The 20,598-nt window shown below is 37.3% G+C and overlaps 1 pseudogene across 2 annotated transcripts in view; it reads right to left on the minus strand.

Annotated features, from left to right (window-relative positions):
- Positions 1–10,672: 10,672 nt before the first annotated feature.
- LOC150095524 (serine/threonine-protein phosphatase 2A 55 kDa regulatory subunit B beta isoform pseudogene) overlaps positions 10,673–20,598 on the minus strand; it is a 58,647-nt pseudogene continuing 48,721 nt past the window's right edge. For both annotated transcript variants that reach the window (XR_016550073.1, XR_016550074.1), the window contains exon 3: positions 10,673–12,140. The product of XR_016550073.1 is annotated as a serine/threonine-protein phosphatase 2A 55 kDa regulatory subunit B beta isoform pseudogene, transcript variant X1 (transcript). The remainder of the gene's footprint in view (positions 12,141–20,598) is intronic.

The following is a 20,598-nucleotide window of genomic DNA, read 5'->3' on the forward strand; positions in this document are numbered from 1 at the left end:
AGTCAGTCGCTACTTCCACAACTACTCCTCAGGCCCAACCTCTTGCCAGAAGATATCATGAACCTGATCAGGGAAAAAAAGAAAGCTAGAAAAAGGTTTCACAATACCTGAGCACCACGAGACAAACGAATCCTAAACTGACTCAACTCTGCAGTGAGAGATGCCCTTAAAGAACATAGAAGTCAACTTTGGGAAGAAAGATTGACTTCTATCTCTCCTGACAACCACTCCATATGGAACCTAATCAGAAAGATCAAAAACAAATCTCTTCCCCCACCCTCTCCAAACAGATCTAGGCCTCATCCACACTGATGCAGATAAAGCCAAAACAATAGCAAAAAATTTAGATAAGCAATGTAAACCCTCATGAGCACCTAGACTTCAATCACATCTACAAGATCCATACACGTCAGAAGTTCATTAAAATGTTCTGTAACATGCTCCAATCAAATTGCACCGTCACCAACAGAAATATATGATATAATCAAGAAACTAAAAAACAAAAAGGCTCCTGGAGCTCACGGCATCACCAACAAGGTGATAAAACTACTACCATGTTTAGCTGTTGTACATCTGACCAACATAATAAATTCCATCCTCTGTTTTAAACATTTCCCTTCCTGCTGGAAGGTGGTGGATATAATTCCAATCCATAAGACCAGAAAAGACCCGCACCTGCCTCAAAGTTACAGACCAATTAGTCTCATCTCAAATCTGGGTAAAATTGCAGAGAAAGTTATTCTTACCAGATTCCAAGCCTTCGTACACAAGTTAAACATTCTTCCTAATGAGCTGTTTGGGTTCTGTCAATTCCATAGTAACACACAACAGATATATAGACTAGTTGAATACATCTCCATGGGATTCAATTGGCATCAATGCACTGGGGCTGTTTTCCTTGACATAGCCAGTGCATTTGATAAAATTTGGCATTACTGACTACTACACAAACTGATCTCAACTGGAATACCATTGGAAAAGATTCACTTAATTAAATCGTACCTTTTAGACAGAATTCGAGTTAAGATATGCAAGTTAAGATCGGCGGTATGCTATCTATGCAGAAACGCATCTTGGCTGGAGTCCCACAAGGATTCCTACTGGCCCTGTTCTGTTTTCTATATACATGTACGATATCCCACACAATCCATTGTCATCTATCAAAGCCCTTTACGTGGATGATACAGTGATATTAGCCAGATCTCTACAGCTACATCTTGCCATCAAGTAACTGCAAGAAAACCTACTACTGATTGAAAGGTGGTTCAACACATGGAGACTGCAAGTGAATCCCCAGAAGAGCATAGCCATGCTATTCTCCAGAAGACCGATGCTTCCTAAAGGGGACATCTTCCTATTCACACAAAAATCCCGTGGCAAACAGAGATCAAATACCTTGGTGTACTGCTGTACAGAAGGCCGACTTTCAACAGCCATATCAAGACTCTCTGTGTAAAGACATCAAAAGCCATTGCCAAGCTTTATCCTTTGATCAACAGCAACAGTAAGCCACTGGAATCGGAATCAAAAATCAGAACAGCACCAGAATCAAATCACTTATCTACAAACTGATGCTTCATCTTATACTCGCGCTTCTCCAGTTTGGAGCCATACGGCGGATACTAATATTCTCGTTACGTGTGCAAAATAAATGTCTACGAATGATCCTAAATGCACCACAGTTCATACAAAATGTGCAACTCCATCAGGACACAGATGTCCCCCTATATTTACACTTTCATGCAGACTATAGCAACAGTTCTTCTCAAAAGCATCTGTCCACCGTAAAAAATTGGTTCAACTAGCTGCAAATTATGATGCAACAGACTACTTCAAACATAAAAGACCAAAAGCCATCTTAAACTCCAATTTTGACGTCTAATCTTCAAGCCCGCTCAGGGCGAGCAATTGGCTCAAATTTTTCCACTCACCTTTCCTTACCAGATAGCTTGGAGTATGAAAAGTATTTGCTTCACCCTTTATGCCAGTAATGTTGATCGTTTTTAATCATTCTGCTAATTTAGACTTGTGCTATTGTTCCATATTTTAAATGAATCAAATTGAAGTCTCTCACATGAACGATTTTTTTTGTTTTGAAAAGAGGAAATGTTTTAGATAAGTGATCCAATTCAAGAAAATCGACTGTACAATCCACGTTATTTCAGACAATAATATGCTGCATTAGAAAGCACGAGATAGCGATACTTCTCTGCCCTCTTCACAAAATGTCGTTTATAATTAGTGGTAGTCTGGGCCAGCTATCTTTGATTGGCTACTGGTGAAGATTGAACTACCTCTCGTTATCTAAAAGTCAGATAGGGCTAAAATGTTCTTGCCTACAGGGAATAAAAGACATTAGCTGATTTATTTTAATTAGTCATATTACATATCTAAAGACACTCCTTTATATAGTTAGCAAGATGCATAATACTGAACTGCTACAAGCATAGAAATGTTACATCTCAAGTATAGGAAGACAGACTGACATATTAATGAACCTGACGAATATTATATTGTGATGGGCCAACTTTCATGGATAATGGTCTGCTCCAGCTGCAGAATTGATTTTTATCGATGTTAGTATGGGGATTATGCATGAAAAGCATTCGTACAGTCTCCGAAAGGATGCCATTCTCACACATTCCAGAACACAGAAAAAAGTGTTCGATCGAGATCCAGTGAATTTGCTAGTCATGTGTGGTATCTTTTGCATTCCTTGAACTACAGTCATCCCTCGACTTATGTCCGTGATCCCAAAATGGAATAAATAACATTTTCTATTATACTTTCGAACATGACAAGTGAATGTAAAGTAAAAAACTTTCTATTTAGCAATACATCAAGCACAGTGGAAACCTCCCTAGCAGTCAGCATGCGGCTTCAACAGTTCCTCTGTTGATTTCGTGCTTAAAAAAATAATTATTTGTGCATTTATCATTAAATATTTTGCGCTATTTTGTGCAACAGCCCAATTAAAAAACCTAGTGAAGAATCACAGAAAACGATGCAAGCAATTAATCTTAAAACGAAGCTGCAAGTTCAACAATAGTGACGAAGCAACGACAAGTTCCTATCGGTGATTGAAAAAGCTACTTCCATCATGTGTAGAGGTCCTGAACCAAAAGCACATACCTCTTAGCACTATGACCATAATCGTTAAGGCACTTAGTCTCTTCAACATGTTGAAGGGAAAAGCAGGACCCAAATACGACTATGAATTCAATGCTTCTTCAGGTTGGTTCATGAAATTCAAAGAGTGTTTTGCACTGCATATGTGAAAATGTATGGTGAATCTGCAAGTTCCTATGAGAAGGCTGTCAAGGAGTTTGTGGAGAAATTGGATAAACTTATTATGGAGGAAAATTATTTGTCACAGCAAATATTTAATATGGATGAGACCTTGTTTCGAAAAAAAAATGCCCCAGTGGACAATTCATTCACAAAACAGCTAAAATCTATGCCTGGTTTGAAAGCTCTTAAAGACTGTTATGATTCTATTAGGGGGTAATGTAGCTGGACATAAACTGAAACCATTTGTGATATGGCACAATGAGAATCCAAGAGCCTTCAAAAACATTAGGAAGCATACCTTTCCAGTTCATTAGCGGAGATATAAGCCGTGGATGACTTAAAAATTGTTTGTGGATGCCTTATCAACTGTAATGCGAGTGAAATGGAAAGTCTGAAAGAAAATGTAAAATTTAAAATTTTATTAATACTAGATAATGCTCCAGGTCATCCTTCTTATATCGGTGATCTTCACCAAGTTCAAAGTCATGTTTCTCCCTCCAAATACTACTTCATCGATCCAACCGATGGATCAGGGAGTTCTTGTAGTGTTTAAGGCTTATTATCTACAGAGAACTTTTTCACAAGCCATTTCAGCTACTGAAGGAAACTACCACTCTCATGCAATTCTGGAAAGCATTTAATATTTGTCATGCTATTAAATTCGTTCGGGAAAAAACATTAAAAAGGTTTGTGCACAAATTTGGAAGTTTTGAAAAAAATCTACACCTTTGTATATTGAGTGAAGAAATAGTGGGCCTAGCAAACAATCTGAATCTCAAAGTGAATGATGATGACATAGTTCAACTCATAGAAAGTGAAGAGTTGACCAACAAAGAATTGGTCGAACTGGAAGAAGTGTTGCAGAAGAGGAAGGATGGGAAAAGGAAGAGGAAAAAGAGAAACAAGGAGAGGTAGTTAAAAAATTCACAGTGAAGAGTCTTGCAGAAATGTTCTCTACAGTTAGCGATGTTCTCAAAATGGTTGAGAACATCGTTTTATTAGTAGAAGAAAAGTACATGATGTGTTTGCTTGCTATAAACAAATTTATGATGAAGAAAAGGAGTAAGCAAAACACACTGGGCATTTTCATCAAAAAAACAAATGTCACACCAGAAGAGCTGCAGCCTGGTCCATCACATAGGGAACATAATGAAGATGCGATTGTGGAGAAAGATTTGGGTGATTATTCTCCTGTTTTATAGTGGCAGTAATGTATAGTAGTTTTATAATAAGATTTAAAATTAAAAGGACAGTATACTTATTACTGTTAAGGCTCTTACCCCTATAACTCTGTTAATTTAATGTATCGACTTACGTCCTGCCAGATGGAACAGAACCCCAGCATAAGGCAAGGGATGACTGTAATCTTTTCAGTAGACAACACCCCCACTATCATGACCTTTTCAAATTTGTGATTTGCTGTTCCAAGACTGAATTTTAGCACTTCACACTGAATAACATACATCGAACTACTCATATATGAAACTAGCATATGATGGTACACACATTTTATATGGAGGACACTGGACATGTTTACTCCAAATGAGGGTAGTCACAAATTGATGTTTTATCTCACCCAGATAAGTAGTATTTCAATATCATCTAAAAATAAAGCTGACCTTTTGGTATCATTCTTCTCTTCTGAACTTCTGTATACGGTGACAAAGACAAATCATCCTGGAGCACTGCATCGTACGCCTCCTGTAGTTTTCACAGGAGGCATGCGATGTCTTTTCAGAAAGATAAGAAGAATAATCAACCTGGATACCAAAAAACGCTTCAGGATTCTGGTGGTATCCCACCAATTGTGCTCAGCAAATGTGTTCCTGAACTGATATCTGTCCTTTATCATCTCTATATTATATTTAGCTGTCATCCATTCTACAGTATGGAAGCAAGCACATATATACAATCAATTCCAAACAAACAACAACAATAAAAAAGATAAGTGTCTACTATCAAACTATTGACCTAAGGTGATGGAGAAAGTCATCAAAAGTCAACCTGGAGCACCCATAAACCCGTAAACTAATCAATGACCACCAATATGGATTCCTTCAGTTGAGATCCACAGCAGATCTCCTGGCATATATTCACCATCTCTGGACACATGCCATGGAAAGTTTAGAGAAACTGTGATGTTGCATTTGACATTTTTAAGGCACTTAAAAGGACTTGGCATCAAGGGCTTCTTAGCAAACTGCCATTTGCCAGTTTTCATTTGGGCTGTTCAATGCATGTAATGGTGGATAGTTTCCAGCTTCACATTTTCCTTCATAAGAAGATGGCAAAGTTTTATTCTCCCAGAAACATGGATTTTTCATCCCACACAGCAGGTAAACTAGCCATTAAACACATGCAATTAACAGACATAATACACTGGTCTCACAGTCTGAGTTGCATCATCATCAAATTCCTGGCACATACCTTAGTAGGGGTGTACAGGATATTATGACATTACTACATAAAAAGTTAGATAATTACTAACTTCATATCCTTGATGTCCCTCCAGATTAGCCTGTTATCTATTAACATTCCAATATCATCAGATCTTATATTTCTGTCTTCTAAGGCACTTTTTACTATATCAATCCACCTACACCTTGATCTTTTTTCTGCCATCCATGTTTAGCTACTCTTTCCTCTCCCATTCTGTTTATGTGCCCATACAACCTGAGATTAGCTCTGCTAACACATTCTTGAATGCCAACAATGTCAAGTTCTTTCCTAATATCTTTGTTTGTAATATGATACTGCCATTGATGCCAGTTTCAGTCTTATATTCTTTCTCAGGACTCTTCATACCTGTGGTCCCCAGTCTTGAAGAGTTTTATTTCTAACTCAGCTCTTAGATCCATAAGTTAAAATTGGTTTGAACAATGTCATCTTCTATACATCTAGTTTAGTGTTTAGACTAATCTCTCTCTTATTCCATATAAATTTATTCAGTTGACTTCCTACCATAGCTTTGTTAATTCTGCTGTTTATTTCCAAATTTAATTTACCATCTTCACTAAATATTGTGCCTAAATAACTGAAGTGTTTTACTTATTCTATACATTTTCCATTCAGAATGCAGTTCATGTTTTCAATATTACTGCCTAATTTCATTGTCTTTGTCTTTTTAATACTGATTTTCATATCAGATTGATTACAGGATTTCCTTGACCAAATTGAATAATTTGGTCAAGGAATCCTACAAACTTATGGATTTATTTATTTAGAAATATAACATCACCTGTGTAATGAGATGAGATTAACATCTCCAATTTCGATACCAGGTTTAATACCTCTTTCCTTCATAATGTAATCCAAGATGATGAATACCTGTGGAGATAATGTACACCCTTATTGCATACCTGACTAAACATCAAACCATCTTCCTATACCTTCTTCAATTCTAACTGCTCATTTACAACTCAAATAGAGATTATGTATCGCTTGATATATAATGTCCCATTTACACCATATAGCTGGAGCATTTTGAACAGCCTTCCTCTTGGCACCTTGTCATATGCCTTTTCCAGATCAACAAAACTTAAATACAGATCCTTCTTATATTCCCATGATTTTCAACCATTTGTCTTAAAGTGGAAATCTGATCCTGACAACCTGTTCAGCTTGAAACCAGCTTGTTCTTCTCCAAGCTTCTACCTCACAATTTTTCTTAGCTGCTTCTCAAGAATACTTGCATAAATCTTACCAGAACACCAGTAGAAAAATTCCTCTGTAATCTCACATTCAGTTTCATTTCCCTTTTTATAGATGGGTACTATGAGTCGAAGTTCACATCTGAAATTCGACCCTCTGACCAGGTCTTCTTAATTATGCAGTGTAACTACTGTAAAAGTTTTATACCTCCACACTTTAGCATTTCTGGTCAAATATCTACTCCAGTTGCCTTTCCACATTTCAGGTTTGTGATACTTTTTCTACTTCAAACAAAAATATAAATGGGATGCAGAATTTATGCTTGGTGAAGATATATTGTCAGAGGTGGAAGAAATAAGAGATCTGGGGGTGATAGTGGATAAGGATCTGAAATTTAGGGGACACATAGCCAAAATTGTGAAGACAACACAAAGGCTTCTGGGAATGATGCAGAGGACACTGACTTGTAGAAGTAGGGAGATTCTTGTTCCATTGTATAGGGCTTTGATTAGGCCACACATGAACTATTGTGCCCAGATTTGATCACCTGGTTTTCAGAAGGATGAAGAGATGTTAGAAAGGGGTCCAGAGGTGACTGACTAAGGTGGTTTTTAACCTCTGGAATGTCGAGTATGAGGAAAGATTGAGAAGATGCAACTTGCAGAGTCTGGTGGACAGAAGGAAGAGGGGAAATATGATAGAAACCTACAAGTCATTAAGGGGTTATTATAGGATCAATGCTGATCCTATAACCCTGATCTCCCACTATTTTCTGTAGAAAATAGTGGGAGATGAGGGGAGAACCAGAAGTCATTCCTGGAAACTGTATAAAGAGGGTGTGAGTAGGGGAGTGAGAAGCAGGTTTTTTTCATGTACAGTCGTGAATGATTGGAATGCCTTGCCTGAGAGTGTGGTCTCTGCAGAGAATTTGAATGTGTTTAAAGCACGGTATGATGAGCTGCATGTATGATAAAAGGACCGCCTAGATGAGTCTTTGACTCCATGGGGTCTTGGATAATAATAATATATTCCAGATGGCATTTCTGTTGAGCATTTTCTACCACCATGCTGTCACTGTTTGTTTCATTTAGCAAACGTTTGAAGTAATTCTCCATATATCAGTATGTTTATCTTCCATTTTTTGTCTGCTTTATCATCTAATTGCTCTTACAGTACTCTTTTCTCCATTTCTGAGCTTTTTCAACTGTCTCCAGAATATTTTATCATCTTCCTGATATTTATTCCCTATGTTCTTACCAAAGTCTTCCCACGACTTTTCTTTAGCTAGTCTTACACAGTGCATTACTTTCTTACATTTTTCTCTGTATTCCCTAAGTGCACAAGCTGAATTACTTGCCAGGAACTTTTGATATGCTTTCTTCTTTTCCTTGACTGCCTCTTTAACTACTTGAGTCCAACATGAGTTCTGATTTTTCTATCCTTGCAGATTACCTCTCCACATGCCTCTCTGGCTGAATCCATTAAAGTTTTCTTTAGCCACTGAATTTCCAAGGTATGGTTCATGTTTTTAAACTTTTTCAGTTTTGCTTGAATAATGTTTATGTATTTGAGTCTACAGTTCATATCTGATAAGTGATTGTTATTGCCTCAATATAACATCTCGTATTTGTTGCTTAGAAAGATCTGACTTGCTTCGGCCATAAACCCACATAAACGAAACCAAACCAATCAGATTTTCCTATTAATTCAAGTGTTCCATAGAACTGTTATTTCATCCACTCAATTCCTTATATATGAAATCACTTAATATTGCAGCCACTTAAATGCCCTACTTTAAGTGGCTGCAAACCTTATTCACAGTTTTGTTGATGAAAGCACTCCCCATTCCTCCTTCTCATATGATAAACCTGGCAGTGCTCAATCTCCACAATCAGTGTTCTGAACTCCGGTGCATGCAATGGTGTATAGTTTCTCCACCATTTCTCCATACTAACTCTGTACCATCCTTGAATGGGAGTGGTGACAACTTAATCACCTTCACTGCTTCCAAAACAGTTTTTTTTTTTGTGATTAAAGATAAATCAGTTCTCTTCTTAACTTTGATCGTGCTCAGCTTAAGGATCAAGACCAGATTCCTCTTTTTTTCAGACTGATGTTTATCTCTAGTCTCTGTGGCATGCCATATTGCTTGTATTGCATTCTCGTTGTTCAGAAACATAGCATCCCTTTTCACTCAGGACATTACTTTTCATCTGTCCAGCTGCTAATAACTCTGTACAAATCCTAAATCTATGCTACATGAGAATTCTGCTCTCACATTCGGGATAGTAGACTAAAAACCTCTCTACAAATTCTTGAGGATGGTTGAGCTAATCAACAACCTCTCTCTGACTTTCTTTAGCTACTCTATTATAGACAGTCAGTTACTGCATTGTGTCTTTTTCACAGATAGTTTCATGATTGCTGTTTAGCAGAACTGGCAGATGTTGTTCCTCCTGTCTATGGCAGATGTTATTCCCCAATATCCTTTTACTGTTGACTTACTGACTCACTGAACTTGCTATTTCCATTCAATTTCATTCCATCTACCTTGGTTCTGTGGAACAGCCATCCCTATGAAGTATTCTCAAACAATTACAACCCCCAGCTCTTCAGGAAGATATCAACAGATTACTTTTTTCTTTTGACTCTTACCTACAGATGGCAATGATTTGCTAAAGGCTTTGTGGCCTCCCATATATTGGTGGGATGACAGGTTTCTGAATTGTAAGATAACACATTTTTTTTCTTGAGGATGTTTATTAATAAGTTGAAATTATACACCAAGAAATAAGTGAACATGCACTACTTCTTCCTAAAATCTCCAAATTTATTGATGTATTTGTCCCAATGATAGATCAGTTTATGAATACCAATATTGAAGAAGCCCATGTCCACACCCAGTAACCAACATCACACCACCTGATGAACTTCCTCAGCTGTAGTGAAATGCCTTCCGGCAAGATGTTTCTTGAGGGGAAACCAAACAAATGGAAGGTGAAAGTGCTAAGTCTGGACTGTGGAGGGGAGGGAGGATGTGGTAGAGTTTCCCAATGGTGGTGAACAATTACCTAAAATTCAGGGGGCCACACTGCACAAGTTGTGAAGACATCACATCGGATAATGGCAATGATGCAGAGGATCTGATCTGCAGAAATAGGTTATGATGCCATTGTATGAGGCTTTGATCAGGCTTCATATGGATTATTGTTCATAAATTTGGTTGCCAGATTTCATGGTGATGAGGATATGTTGGAAAGGGTCCAGAGAAGATTCACAAAGGTGGTCAGTGGTCTTTTGAATGTGGAGTATGAGGACTGATTGAGAGAATGTAAATTGCAAAGCCTTGTGAATAGGAGGAAGAGGAGGGGGGATATGATTGAGACATATAAGCTAGTCATTGGTTGTTATCAGGCTGACATGGAAGAGATTTTTCATAGAGGGGGCAGAACAAGAGGCCATCGCTGGAAACTGTATAAGGAGGGTGTGAACATGAGGAGCAGGTTCTTTGTATGGAGAGTGGTTGGTGAGTGGAATGCACTGTCTGAGAGTGTTGTGAATGTAGACACATTGAATCAACTTAAGGCACAGTTAGATGAGCATTATGTGCAATAGTGTGTACCTCCCACGATGAGTCTGACTCCATGGAGGTCAGATGTTAATAATAATAATAAAATACTTATCAAATGTGATATTTTTATTGAACCAAAATTTAATCTCTAATAACTGATTCTTAACAAACAAGACAAGTTTTATTCAAAGGATATAAAAAATACAAAATAATATATTTATAGATATAACAACTTACTTGAACTTGCTGTTCTCAACTTTAACATTTAATCTGCGTCCATTACAAATAACATATATAAATTATTTAATCACAGAAGCCTCATGGTTTTCTTTAAAAATATACAGGCCATCTGTGGCAGCAACAGCAATTATATTTTCCTTTGGATGCCAGACTGCATTCAAGATTTTTTTGGTATATTTCAGTTTATCAGCAGTAACTGCGTGTTTTTTCCTTTTTGTACCCAAATAAATGTTTTTTGGTTCTAATACTGCTCCTGGTCTGACAGTGTCCTTACTTGCTTCATAGGTTACATCTTCTTTTGTGTTTAGATCATATATGCGAAAAAAGTTATTATACGACCCACCAATAATGTACTTTTCACATGAACTCCAGCCACAATTAAATTTGTCAAGCATGTATTCACCGTAGTACAAACTATACAGTTTAGACTGTAGAAAATTGTGAATTGGAAAACTCTCTACTGGTCTTGTATTCATGTTTAGATCCCACACCTTAATAGTTAGAAAATCTCTTGAAATTAAATATCTCCCACACTTACTAAATTTCATGTCCGATATGCTATAAGCTGCTTCTGCCAAAATGAGATCCATTGTCTCTTCATAACGAAAGAGTTTGTAATGATGGTCACATAGAGCTGCCATCCTCATGTCACACAACCGAACTAACCCATTACTACTTCCATACACAAGCAAGTTACACTGTGTAGGATGAAATTCTGCAGCTGTGATGACTTCTGCTAGATCATTCATATTTTCAGGTTTTGTATTGACAATATTAAAAACCTCCTTGCTGTATTCAATGTTCCATAGATTAATCTGTAGATCATCTGCAGACAGAAATGTTTCTTGGTCACTGTTAAATGACAGAGAATTAATTTTGTAGTCATGGACACTTGGATAAGAACATTTTTCCTTAACTTTTACTACACTATCTGAGGATGTCAGGACTGGAACTCTTAGAGTAGTAATTGTGGTTGGATCTCTTAAATTTCCATAACCATCTTTTAAGCTATGGCTACAAATTTCCTTATCCTGTTCTATGATCTTCCAGAGTTTAATTGTTTTGTCATTTGTTGACATAATAAAATAGGCAGAATTGATTCTGTTCAGCCATTTAACTTTATTAATTCGTTTATCAATATCTGTACTTGTCAGAGGATCAAAAAGACTTTCATGGCTTTGAAAGTTTGCATAAATTTTATACAATCTACCATATAATGGAAACTTCTTTGGAAGTAAAGATCTTTGTAAAATTATAACTCGTCCCGACTCATCACCAACTGCTAAAAGATTTCCATCAATGTTGAACTCAACACAAGAAATAACATTCTGAGAAAGATCAATACTTGATTCACTTCCTTGACAAAACTGCCAGTGAATATCATTTCCTGAAAATAAATCAAGCAAGTCTATTAATAATTATATTAGTCTAATAACTTACACTGCTCTCTTAAAATGGCCACTTTTATTAAAGTATACTGCTCAAACTATATATATTTGGTTTAATCCTTTATCCAAGTGTAAGCAAACAAAGTTTGCGCCTGAAGTATTTTCAGGACTGGGGCAACTCATGATAAAGGTGAAGTAAGTTCTGATCACTTGCCTTAGTATCTCCCATAATGTAAAGCACATCTCCTTGCAGACAAAGATTAAACCAAATATATATAATTGGTAGCATAACCAAGTGAAAAAACTTCCTTATACTGCTCAAAATTCCATTCTTGAACATTTATTTATTTAATTTAAACCTGCCTTTCACAAGGATTTATAAAGCATAAAATTTTGTTCGAGCAAGTCAGATGACAAGATTAATTACATTAAGAAAATTTGTATTTTTTATTTTCAAGTCACAAAAGCCATTGGTACATTATTAACAAAAAAAAAAAGAATATTAAATAATACATATGTTGTATTTTTAATTTGATAGATAAAACAATTTCAGTGAAATTTCATATACTCCCCAAAATTTCATTAATGATATTTGTGCTGTTATCTTTCTTTCAATATTTATTTATTTATATATATTTTTTTATCATGCCTATGCATGAGAAGCTATAAAAGCTATAGCAAATCAATTCTATGTATGGGCAGGGACCAAAAGAAAGTAATATTTGACATTCTTCTGAAAGAGCTGGTGGTTATAGTGTTTAGAGAATACTTCATAGGGACTCTAATAAAGTATTCTGCAGTGGGGGGGGGGGAGCACTTACTCCAGAAAACAAAAACCAGATGGAATGAAAGATGAATGAGAGTAACAGGGTCGGAGGGTTAGTAATTTAACTATAAATGTATGTTAGCTAGGTTGCTCATATTACTGTAGCTTTATCAGAAATAGAAGGGAAAATGGTGGATGTAGGTTTAGTACCGATTAAGATATCTGTAGAAATGCCAATACAAAACTTAGTGTCTGTTGATAAGTAGCTAAGGGAGTATGTGGGAGAGGTGATCAATTAAATGAAATGCCTTCGTCTGAACAGTATAAAGGACTTTTATAGAGTTTTTAGCACACCATCCTGTGGACACTGACCATTTGTGAGATACAGGCATGAGGTACAGAAGATGTGCTTGTGCCAGGAATAGCTAGGACCAAGTATTAGTCCGTGAAGAGGTATCCAGTCCCAAATGAGCACCATCAAAGTCAGTGGAAAGAACAAGGTCTTTTTTGTGAGGAAAAAAGACAAAACTGTGTCTTGGAAGAACTGAAGATGAATGGAATATCATCACCAACCCTACTGAAGGATAGTATAGAGACTAGTGCCTAGGGCACACTGGCCACAAAAGACCCTGAGATGCTTGCGCACCACAAAGCTTACCAAATGAGCAGGAGGAGAGGAATGGAAAACACCATTATCAGCAAGCCCATGGTAATTAATAGTAAGAAAGGGTAATTTATGCACATGAAGATGGCAAGAAAAACAGAGGTCCTAGGAACACCTGTAGCAGCAGAAAATGCGAAGAGAGAGGAGCACCCTCCACAATTGCATGCAGTGAATAACCTGAGGGGGGGGGGGAACAGCAATCCAAACATAAAGGATAGATAGCAGCAGTGCTTTTTTTCTGGAAAAAAAGGTGCCGGTACTCACCATGAAGATGTTATTACAGCAACTTCCACACTTTTAACATATCCTCCGATATACCCTCGTTGTCTCGCTTTGTGTGCTGCACTCTCCTTATGATCGGAAATCTCTTTTCTTAATGACATTAATTGTTATTTGCAAGATTCTCCAAAATGACTGATTTTACCATTTGGCCACTCCACTGAAATTTTCGTTCCCATGTGTTTATCAACAGCAAGACTTCCAACACCATGATACACTTTACAGCCCAAGATTTTATTCTTAGCATACAGCCACTCATTTCTCTCACAGAAGTCATTTTTCTGCAAAAGTGTCCAACACTCGGGCCAATCATTATCAGAATCTGCTTCCTTTTGACCACGTGGATCTTCGGTCTTGGTTTCGTGATCTACTTTACCAAGTGTATTTTCAGTGCTAGTTTTCTGTTTCAGGATCACAAGTAGATTCAACAATTTCTGCTTCTTCAGCTTTTTTTTTTTTTTTTTTTTTTTTTTTTTACACATTGGCATAAAGTAACTACTTATTTTACTCATTTTGAATAATGATTGCAATGATTTAACTTAGATTAATTCAAAACTCACGTGAACACCTGCCTGTTGCAGAGTGAATATAGAACTGATAAACTGATATTGGAAGCAATCGGAAGTGAACACAACTTCCTGTTTCCAGTTGTGTACCAACCTATGAAACAGGAAATCAGGGTAACAACTTATGAGTAATTAAAACTGAAAATTCAATTTTTGAACACAGTACCATCTACCGGAATATTTATAATACATTTTGCTGTCAATAAATCACAAATTTTTAAAAACTTAAGAAAAAAGGTGCCAGTACTGCATACCATTGCGTATCCCCAGAAAAAAAGCACTGGATAGCAGATGCTCAATATGACAACCCAAAAAAGACAAACCATGGCAGACCCCAACAAAACACAATGATGTACATTAAGTTAGGATTACTTCTACCTACACAAATGCTGTACAATTTTTCAGATGCATTTCACAAAATGCATGGCAGCAGCTATTGTTAAAATATACTGACGTTTGGTACTTGGGATCACTACTAGATTAATTAAATTTAGTAGTCATCACTTAAATTTACACCATCTCAATTTTGGTGTAAATCAAACACTTTTAGAAGATATGGGATAGGAATAAATTTACTAAATGTTTACTGTGTATCATAATGATATACAGTAAACATTATAATATCATTAAAATATTAACACGTGGGACCTAGTGATACTGCACTTTCCAATGAGCTCAATTATATGTGCCACATTCTTCTGGCCAATTAGTCAAGAGCTTCAGATGGTGAAAAACAAAGTATTCTCTCCCCCACATCAGAGTAAATGTATTTCCATTCCCTATATCTAGGACATTTCTAAAATGATTGTGACAGTACATAAATACCGTATAATCTTCACATCACTTTTAAAACCACATATTAAGTGCCTCTGGAGTGCAATTGGAAGAACAATGGTATGCTGAGCCTTCGAATGGAAAAGGCCAGTTCTCGTCATGATGAGAAGAATATATGGAATTTTTTCAATTGAAGGTGAGTTAGCCAATCTCATATGAAGGTAGCAGGGTTTTTATCCCAGAAACTTGGGTTTTTCATCCCAAACACAGACAAAAAATACTAGTGGTGGCAGCGGGCAATAGATGCCATTGGTGTAGGTCAGGGGTGGGGAAACCCTCGCCCGTGGGCAAAATTTCGCCTGTGAGTCTATTTCAATTCGCCCCCTTTGCTGATGTACATGTAAATAAAATTTTATAATAATTTAAATTTATTATAATTAAATTTATTTAAATTTAAATAATTAAATATACAAAACCAAAAATAGCTATATTACATATAATATGATCGTCAGATATATTATATATTGCTGGTAAAATATATATTGCACACTACATACACTATATATGAGTTGAAATTTGCCAGTCGCCCGCGGAAGTTTTTAAATTAGCAATTTTTGCCCTTGATACTAAAAAGGTTCCCCATCCCTGGATGTAGGTGGTGGTTCACCATAGTTGGTGGATTAAGTAGTGGAGACAGAGTTTTAGAGTTGGTGCTCTCCCTCGACAAGTCTTTGGACTCCTTGGAGGTGTCACATAATAATATTAAGGTAACAACCCTTATCCATTTACCTGTTAGTGATGGATGGATAGATGGATGTAAGAAGAGAAGAATGACAAAGTGGTACTTAGGATAGCACCTACATGGAGCCTTTCATATAAGAAAAGAGATCTGAGGGAAAAGAAAGCAGAGTGTGAAAGTGCTGGAAATAAGAATTTATATTATGATTTACTGGAATGAAGATAGAATAAGAAATGAATTAAACAAAGGTTAATGGAATGAAGAAGCTTTTTATTACAACTTAAGTTGCAAGAAAAGGAACCTGTACACATGGAACTGATAGGAGTTGGTCTTGAGAAGATGAGGATAGCCAGCTTCATATGGGATTTGAAAGTAGTGCAAAGATTCTCTCTCTTAAGTTCTAGCTATTTATTTAGAGGTACTCCAGATATACAGAAAATCGTAATAGCATGACTATTACCTATATGTTGAGAGGAATGTGAAATTGGGAGAGGAGTCTTCTGTTAATTTTTTTGACATTGCAGCCACTGGATAAGAAGGTGCAATGAATAAAATTAACTTCAGTTAAGAGGAAAACTTGTTTGGAATAGCACTGGTGGCTCTTAAAAAGTTTTTATAATACTATATTGTTGTAAAGGAGGACGATGGTAGTCTGTGAATTTACCTACGTGGGTAGGTTTTTCTCTAAATGGAACGAGTATCATTAGGAAGATGTGATTAAACTGGCTAAGAAAAAAAAAAAAAGACTGTTATTTTCTTTTTCTATAGCGAAATCAATTCTGAGATGCTAGCTGTTAAGCTGGCGGAGAATTAATAAGTCATGTATATTAATAAGTCTCAGCTATGTGGCTAAATGGAGAACACATCATCATCAATGTATCTTAGTCAGATAGGTTTGAGAAGCAGTATCAAGAGCACATTTTTGAAATGCTCCATATAAAAGTTGGTTATGGGTGGAGAGAGAGCCTATTGCTGTACTCTCTGTTTATATGTGGTATCCTCCTAAGTGAAATAACTGCAAAATTGATGAGATCAGTAATGTGAGGGGAGAGGGGGGGGGGTGATGGAACATTTTAAGTAACTAAGGTGTCCGAAAGAGGAATATTAGTGAATAAAGAAGTGATGTTAAAACTACTTGTGATATCAGTATTGCTTAAAATCAAATTCTGGATACAGTAGGTAAAAAGTTTATGAAAAATTAATAATAAAATCAGCAGCTGGGGGGAAGGTTAAATACTGTTTAAAGGAGGCAGAATCGGTTGAATATTACTATAGTAATTATTAGAATTAATGATTTTGAGTAATTTGTATATCAGGAGGGGGAAGAGAACCACAAAGCAAGACATTTTTACTTTTGAATGTTTTCATTTACTGAGAGTTAGCATAGTTGCACTTCTATTTTACAATTGCACTCGTATTGAGGCGAACAGTGCCATTCCCATTATCACTGCTAGTAAAGACTATTTTTGTCTTTTCATAATTCAGACAGCAGAGTGTTAGCTGTTAGAGATTTCTTTTAGGCAGCAAAGCATGCATAAGTTAACCACATAGAGCCTGGCATTGTTGGCAATATCTGGAGGTTGCACACATCACATTCTATATGCCACACGAGGTCTGAGGTCAGAACCTGAAAATTATGGAAGAATACACTGTCAGTAATTCTTTCAAGCCTTTTAGAAGAAGGGCTAATGACAACTTAAACAGGTGGAATCTGCAGAAGAGAATTAAAACAGCAAAGGCTGTCATATTTCTTTATGTGCTTGTTTCTTATTTATAGAAATTCTTTATGAGCAGATTTATCAGAAATCGAAGAAAAAAAGAATGCCTCGAAGTTCTGCAGAAGAGGAACAGTTACATGGAATGAAGGAAATGGACTTTATGGAGATAATTACCTGAGCCACCATGTGTTGGAAGTTTAAGAGTATGCCAGATCTGATGACAGTGTCAGAGGATTTGCCAACAAAATTTTAAGTCAAGAAAGGCTATTATTATTATTATTCAGGCCTCCATGGAGTCAAAACACTCTCATCATGGGAGGTCCTTCCTAAGAACATAAAGTCTGTCAAGACTCATCGAGGGGAGGTCCCCCCTAAGAAACAAAAAGTCTATTATACCACTCCTTAAACTCATTGACCATTCTCGCCCTCACCACTCTATCAGGCAATGCATTCCACAGCTCAACCACCCTCCATGCAAAGAAACCACTCCTCGCCCTCTTGCTCACAGTTTCCTTTCGTAACTTCCAGGGATGGCCTCTTGTCATCACTCCTTCCCGCTGTTCAACCAAGTGAAAGAACTCCCCAGTGTCAACCCTGTAACCACCTCTCAACAGTTTAAAAGTCTCAATCATATCACCTCTCCTTCTTCTATCCACCAAACTCTGCAGTCCACATCCCCTCAGCCGATTCTCATAACTATCCTTGTACAGTCCTGAAACCATCTTTGTCATCCGTCTTTGTATCCTTTCCACAGTTAATTTATCCCCTTCAAATCCTGGGGACCAAATCTGAGAACAATAATCCAAGTGTGGTCTGATCAGAGACTTATACAACGGAATGATAACCCTCTTATCTCTGCAGGTCAGTGTCCTTCTCATAATTGCAGCAATCCTCTGTGTTACCTTCACCACCTTTGCAGTATATCCCCTAAACTTCAGGTTTCTATCAATCATCAACCCCAGATCTCGTCTCCCCAACTTCCTCCAGTATAACTCCTCCCATAGAGTATGCAGCATCCCATCGATGTTTCCCAAACCTCAAGACCTTACATTTTGCTGCATTAAACTGACACCCCCATTCATTTGCCCATCTATCTAGCTTATTCAAATCCTCTTGCAGGGCTACCACATGTGCACTATTACTAATAATCCTTCCCAGCTTCGCATCATCTGCAAACAACTGAATATCCCCTTGCAATCCACTGGCGATGTCATTGATATAGAGGTTAAACAATATAGGTCCTAGTACTGAGCCCTGTGGGACCCCACTTGTAACCCTCTGTCTCCTTGAAACTGCTCCACCATACACAACTCTCTGATACCTATCAGACAGCCAATCCTGAATCCAGTTGACTAATCTGACATCCAGTCCGATGTGTTGCAACTTAAATATCAGCTTATCATGTGGCACCCTGTCAAATGCCTTTGCTAAGTCTAAGAAAATTGCAGTATATGCCTTTCCCTCATCTAATGTTCTTGTAACTTTATTATAAAAGGCCAGCATATTACTAAAACAAGAGCGCCCTTTCACAAATCCATGTTGACTCTCACAGATAACATTACCCTCATCTTCCCAATGCTGTATACGGTCCCTCACTACTTTCTCCAAGATCTTAACAACCACTGATGACACACAGACTGGTCTATAATTAAACACTTCCAGTCTGTTACCACTCTTATGCAATGGCACTATCTTACCTTCCTTCCATTCCCTGGGCACCTTTGCTGAAGCCAGACTTTCATTGAAAAGCCAGGTTAAAGGCATTGTCAGTTCCCCAGCACATTCTCTTAAAACTAGTGGTGAAATACCATCCAATCCCAAAGCTTTATTGACATCCAGAGTTCTCAGTATCTGAAACACACTCTCCTCCTGTACCTCTAAACCTTGAACCTGCCCTATCCCAGAGGGATAGGGCAGGTTCAAGCATTAAAACTGACTATCTGCTATCTGTTCTAGCATTAAAACTGACTCCTCCAGGATGAAATACTCCAATAAAGTGGTCACGAACAATTCCACTATGTCCTCTGCATCAGTCACTCTATTCCCATTTTTATCCCACAATATCATTCTTCCACTGTCGTTTCTCCTCCTACTGGCCACATAGCTAAAAAATTCCCTAGGATTTTCTTTGGATCTTAGGGCCAATCTCCTCTCATATTCCAGTTTCGCTTTCCTTACCACACTAGTCACTCTTCTGGCCTGTGTCTTATATTCACGCATCCTCTCTTCACCTGTCTCCTTATATCTCTTCCATAGCCTCTTTTTCACATGCAATTCCTGTTTAATTTTGTTTGTCATCCACTTTACTCCAAATTGTGTCCTCTTCTTCGCTCGTGGTATACAACTTACCATTGCTGCTAACAAATATTCTTTCACAATTTCCCACGCACTAACGATATCCCGGCCTTCCAATTCCTCCCTCCATGAAACTTCCTGAAGTTGACGTCTAAGACTATTATAATCACCTGCATTATAATTCCACATAAGTTCAGTTCCCGTCTCTTTGATACTCCTGCATGTCTATTCATTTTCCAAGTCAAAACCATATGGTAACTCTCTCCAACTGCTGGGAGAGATGTCATCTCAGTTATTATCAACTCTTCTGATGCTATAACCAAATCCAAAACTCTTGACCCTCTTGTTCCCTCTGTTACATGTTGCCTAAGACATTTGTCCCTCAAGAATTCTAGAAATTCCATTCCACTATTGCTACATGCATCTTCCTCTCTCCAATTTATACTACTGTAGTTAAAATCTCCCATAACAATCATTCTTCTTGCACTTGCCAAACTTAGCTGTCTAAACATCTCCTGGTCCCCATCCTCCGTGCTCCTGGGTCTGTAGCAACACCCCACTAAATATCCTGTCTTGCCTACCTCTACCTCACACCATATGCTCTCAAAATCATTTGTCTCACTTCCTTCCAAAGCCTCCACTCTTAGAGGACATAG

This window comes from Typopeltis vanoorti, chromosome 20 (assembly GCF_054136105.1).
Source record: "Typopeltis vanoorti isolate ZY-2024b chromosome 20, IOZ_Tvanoo_1.0, whole genome shotgun sequence".
Taxonomy (NCBI): domain Eukaryota; kingdom Metazoa; phylum Arthropoda; class Arachnida; order Uropygi; family Thelyphonidae; genus Typopeltis; species Typopeltis vanoorti.